A 6,000-nucleotide genomic window follows, 5' to 3' on the forward strand; every position below is an offset into this window, starting at 1 on the left:
AGGAATCGAACCCACAACCTCGCGATCAAAAGTGCAACACTCTAACCACTAGGTTGCGCGCCCTTAAAAGTAACACATACACACGCGAGCATACATATTGTATCAAAAGCAACAATTTATTTGCTCTTATTGTTTATCCCCAAGTCAGGTGTAACCAACCCATCTGCTTATATATCAGAGACTATATTATTCTATGTGTTCTCTGATTAAGACTGTAGGGTATAATGTAAGCCAGATTTTTACTGCTATTTCAAGAAGGTCAAGCGACCGCGTAGAAGCTCCTTTGTTAACTGGTAACAATGTATCTTGTTTCTGTTCTTGCTCTCGTTTAAATCTCATGAAACTAAAAATCACAAATATTCTAGTTATTACAGACATGATCTAGTTTTGCAACAGACGAAATAATTTTACTGTAAAACCCGAGACAAGTCGCCTGCATTTAACTTAACCACATCTTTATACTTTCGTATAGAATTGCTCTGGTAAATTACTTTACTCTATTTTCATATGCTTTCTTTTTCCGGGTGAGAAACTGTTGTAGGGGTGGGATAAGAGGCGTTGCTAAAAACTTTACCTTACTAGCTTTGTCCTGCTTTAAAAGCAGTTTCTTAACAGGTGAAAAGAACATCTGCTGCACTAAAAATAGTGCATGTCTTTGTCAAGTTTTTGAGCAGATGGTTAAAATATTAACAATTATCACTGTGTGCTGATAAACACCAAAACGACCTCCCCTCCATCTTGAAGTGTTATAAAACATACAAAAAGAAAAAAACAGTATTCCAGTGGTATACATTACTTGATGGTATGCCATTGCTGAATAAGTAATACGTTAGTTCATAGGTTGATGAATTTGTATACAAGTACTAGTTGCATTATAATGTATAAATAAACGCACTGGAACAACAGGCGAGCCTCTAGTTGTTTGTCTTAATAAAAGTAACAGGAAAAACTTCTTTAAATCTCATTTTTCTTTTTAAAAAAATTCCTTGGATAATGTAGTCCTAGATATATCTTTAAAAAAAACATGAGATAGTAACGCTTTGAATGTATTTGATCAAAGGCCAGCAAAATGATAGTTCACCTGAGGTTAATCAACTGTAATAATATAATAAATACATAACTATTGTAGCACTTGATGATATAATAGCATATAAGCTGGCTGAAACGTTAGCACGCTGGACGAAATGCTTAGCGGTATTTCGTCTGCCGTTACGTTCTGAGTTCAAATTCCGCCGTGGTCGACTTTGCCTTTCGGGGTCGATAAATTAAGTACCAGTTACGCACTGGGGTCGACCTAACCGACTTAATCCCTTTGTCCTTGTTTGTCCCCTCTATGTTTAGCCCCTTGTGGGCAATAAAGAAAGAATTATATAAATAATCATTACTTCATGATATAAATAATTGCTACTTAAGTGCTACATTATTATATGTATTACTGGCTGAGAAGCCGCCCTATCGAGGGGCTTTTAAGCTAGCTCCTGTGGAGGGCTCTTCATTGGGCCTTGAGCCCCAAAATGACACTTCATGCATTGAGTACATATTAAATTTTATTAGACTTGACCAATATTTTTCAAGCAATGAACAATTTTCATTAAAACAATAATATAATTTGTCGACTTGGAACTTATTGCAAAGCTGCATAACAAATATCTTTTGTCTTCCCATTCGGGGATCAGTACAATTTTGTTTTTCTGTCTAACCTCTTTCTCTCTCTCTCTCTCTCTCTCTCTCTCTGTCTCTCTCTCTCTCTCTTTCTGTTGATTGTTTTCAACCATCACCAGTACCACCACCATAGCCACCACAACTGCCATACACACCATTTAGACTTCTGACGCCACCACCATCAATACCTTTGACTTCGCCGCCTTCCCCTCCACCATCATCACCACTGTCTTTCACATCGCTTACTATCACCGTTATCCCGTACCGCCTAGGCTAACACCACCACTATCATCACCGTCGGCTCCGCCTCTACAGCTCATACTATTATTATCACCCCCCATTACCATCACAACCGTCTATCTACTACCGCCCTCACAGTCTCTACGCCTACTATAACTCTCACCCCAGTAAGAGGAATAGTAGAAGTGTCATTGAATAGTGAGAGAGTGGGTGAAAGTGTGACACAGAAATTCGTTTTGGCATTTATTATTATAGATATTCTGTGGTTCAAGATTATAAATATATTTATGTAGGGAATAATTACTCAGAGATACTCTTGTTACTGTTTCCAGTCTTCGGACTCCTATGGCATATAAATGACCGAGATCATAGCATTGCCTCTGAACAGGACGCTAGTCCACCGAAGGGTTATTCATTCGCAGCTGAGTGGGATTTTTGTTTGGCTGCACCTGTGGAAATTTTAAAGTTTAGTGAAAATTTTAAAATTTAGTGTATCGATATAATTTTCCACACTGAATGTCTGGGCTAATTCACTTTTTCCCGAAAATTTGAAAAAAAAAGTTAAACGTTTAAATTTTGATAATTTTCACCCCGTGAGAAAACAGGATTTGAAAGCTGTCATTTTGTGCTTGGCTGCATGTAAACAAATGAAATACTGGTGAAATTCTGCTTTAAACACGCCATATAATCCCTCATAGCATTTTTTTTTTTCTGGAATTTTCAGAAAATTTTTGCGAATTTGTATTCTACACACGGGAATTCACACGATTATGTAATCCCCACCCCAAAAAGGAGAAAAGAACAAATTGGGGTGTGATTTATGGCCTATTTAGCTATTATTTCTCCCACTCTTCATATTTCATGTGTTTTAACATTTGATAAGCGAAAAATGACCACATAAATAAGTAGCTTGGTAACAGCTTGGCTTGTTACACTGAAAATAGGCATCTATATGTGTATGACTTTTGATTGGCTAAAATTACCTATAATTTGCAAACTTTAAAAGCTATTAACTCTTTATTTATAGCGAATTTCATACCAATGATTACCATACAAAACTGCATCATTACACCAAATATGAAATCAATTGGAACAAAAATTTAAGAAATTGAAAAGTGGCAGCCAAACAGAAAAGATCTGCAAATTGTTTTGCTCAAGAATACAACGCACTGCCCGGTTTGAAAATCGAAACTACAATAGTGCGATTGTGAGTACAACACTTTAACCACTAGGCCACGCGCATTCACATGACCTAGTGAAAAATAAAAATACAATAATTAAATTCAGTGGCACAGCATGGGTTTTTGTTGCCCTGCGCAGCAGTTGAATTGACCTTCCCCTTCCTTAAAAGTAACATAGCTTCAACATCTGTTTGCTAATAGTCCCAAGAGGCCGCGCTGTGAGGTTCATACGTCCCACACACTCTACGTTATACCACTGGCTGAGTTCATAAGTTTAACTGGAAACTCACTTGTTTTCCCGTGAGGAAGGTGCCTATCAGTAATTTATTCTCTAAACAATTTTATTTTTCTACTCCAACCGGTGTACACTCTTTTGCATTCACTTAGTGATATTTTTATCACTACCTCGCCAAGTGCGGTAAAGTCTATCCTTCGCTAATGAGGTAACAATGGTTTCAAATTTTGACACAAAACCAACAATCTTAGGTGTGGGGCGTAAGTCGATTACATTGACCCTCAGTGTTCAATTCGTATTTATTTTATCGATCCTGAAAAGATGACAGACAAAGTCGACCTCGGCGGTATTTGAACTCAAAATGTAAAGACGGACGAAATGCCATTAAGCATGTTGCCCAGCGTGGCAACAATCTGCCAACTCGCCACCTTCGCTAATGCGGTAATAATAAGACCGAAATCTATTTGAACTTACTTCTTTCACTTGCTAAAATATAATATTAGTTAATGACTAGTATTGTTTTTGTTTACTCATCGCATAATTATTTCTGGTTAGCTTTTTAATGCATTGAATAGGTTAAATATTGTAAGTATAGTACTTTTACATTATTTGAAATTATAATGAGTTATTATTATTCAAGTACTGTGCTATACGCAACAATGACTAAATTATTTATAAAGGCATTTGAGATGTTAAACTATTTCCTTCAATACTGAATCTAGCAGATATATCACAATTAAATGTGAATTTATATAAGTATATGAGTTAAATGTTGTAAAACCACTTTTACTGCACACCAAGTTGATATTTTTAACCAAATGTTCAGTAATATTTAAGTTTAAACATTTTTAAATTAGAATTTTTTTTTTATTTTCATTTCAGTTGGCGTTTTGTTTTCTGAAAACGGGGCAATTTTTTTTTTAATATTCACACACAATATTCAGTTAAGGCATTGTCTAATGTCCTTGATTCTTATTATTACAAGTTCTAGTAATGCAGTCAGATAGCACATATATTTCAGAAAGTTACTGACCGATTCATTAAATGTAAAATAATCTTAAAGCAATAGCTATCTTCAACAGATATGAATAGGAACAAAAAAAAATCTGCTTGGAGATGTCAACTTACATTTAAGCGATTTCAACACGGAATCAGAAGCAGGGAACACACTTTCTCTATCATAACATCACCCCGCTTGTGTTATTTTGTCAACAATTCTACTGATCTTGAAATTCAAATAATTCTCTCACCGAATAGTAGTTATTTATTTCATTTGGGGAACATCCTGAATCCAAGGAAACTGGTGAACGTTCGCATCCGCAATAACGCTAATGGGGCATTCTTTCGCTATGAATATATAAATTGGTCACCAAAAAAAATTGAAAGAGATTAAAAGTGAAGGTATTTAATAATCTGTAATAATCGGCAGTGCAATGAAAGCGGAAGGATCTATACTTTCCGTGAAATTCCTAATACTGAATGTATTTGTAATTTGACGTAATGCGGTAGATTGCCAGAATCGTTAGATTATGGAAATAAATGCCTTGCGGTATTACTTTCGGCTCTTTACGTTCTGAGTTCAAATCTCGCTGAGGTTGACGTTAAAATAAAGTACCAAACAATTACTGGGCGGATGTAATCGTCTGTTTTTTTCCCCCTGTGTTTCTAACCTTGTGCTTATTTCGAAGCAACAACTTTGGTGGAGCGAGTTTTAAAATAATACTCAGTAATTCAATTTGCATATTCTCCCGATTAGCAAAACACATTGGCTGATCCCAATACTTCAGTCAATTATAAATTTAATCCATTGATGCAAGAAATTCAGTTGCACAATAACTATTACGAATCATGCGAACATTTCGTTCGAAGTAATGGCAATCCTTAAATTTAGAACATCACTTTCATTTTTTTCCAAACTATTAATTAACCAAAGTGAAAGTAAGTACTGATGTCGACTGGTTCGAAAAGACGGTACCTCAGCATGACTGCAGCCCAATGGCTGAAACAAGTAAAAGATATACATCAGAACAAGATTTATGCATCGGAATAAAAATTTACAAAATATGTAATTACACGGGGCAAGCCTAGACTCCACCATACACGCCGAAACAGAGAATCTCCGCGTAAATGTTCCAATATTGTATATAGATCGAGGAGGAGACCTGACAGAAACGTTAGCATGCCGGTCGAATTGCTTCGCGGTATAACGGCTCTGTGAATTATTGTGAACACTGTTGTGTTATTTTGTGAAGGCTGTCTCGGTTAATAGTTGTGGTTTTTGTGGAATTATTACGGTTGCATTTCACGTGAGCTGCTGCATTTTCCCCAGCTATGGCAAGTGGTAGTGTCTCCAGTATGGAGAGCTACGCCAAAGCCACTGCGGTGAGGAGTCAGTGCCGCTAGAAACCAAGTTAATCAAGTTGGATATGGAGGAGGTGACCAGAAGCAGGAATTTGATAGAAGTTGAGGGAGACTCATACAAATTGTGTCCCCCAAAAGAGACAAAAGAAAATTCTGAGGACAGTAGTGTATCGTACACAGGCTGTCGAAACCGGTAAAATTGAAATGGTGACGGAAGAGGGAATCGAGGAGTGCCTGGGTGAAATTGTCATTGAAGCCACGTACATCAACAGAGGAAGAAAGTTCGGTACGGTAGAGGTGAGGTTCGCCACTATAGAAGAG

General features: G+C 36.7%; 2 long non-coding RNA genes across 4 annotated transcripts in view; one reads left to right on the top strand and one right to left on the bottom strand.

Moving 5' to 3' along the window:
- LOC128247583 (uncharacterized) overlaps positions 1-4,621 on the bottom strand; it is a 55,900-nt gene extending 51,279 nt beyond the window's left edge. For all 3 annotated transcript variants that reach the window (XR_008263916.2, XR_016241500.1, XR_016241499.1), the window contains exon 1: positions 4,447-4,621. This is a non-coding gene — a long non-coding RNA (uncharacterized LOC128247583). The remainder of the gene's footprint in view (positions 1-4,446) is intronic.
- LOC128247582 (uncharacterized) lies at positions 3,118-5,616 on the top strand. Its single transcript, XR_008263915.2, has 2 exons — positions 3,118-3,392; positions 4,201-5,616. It is a non-coding gene; the product is annotated as an uncharacterized LOC128247582 (long non-coding RNA).
- The last annotated feature ends 384 nt before the right edge of the window (positions 5,617-6,000 follow it).

This window comes from Octopus bimaculoides, chromosome 4 (genome assembly GCF_046866305.1).
Source record: "Octopus bimaculoides isolate indiv1 chromosome 4, ASM4686630v1, whole genome shotgun sequence".
Taxonomy (NCBI): domain Eukaryota; kingdom Metazoa; phylum Mollusca; class Cephalopoda; order Octopoda; family Octopodidae; genus Octopus; species Octopus bimaculoides.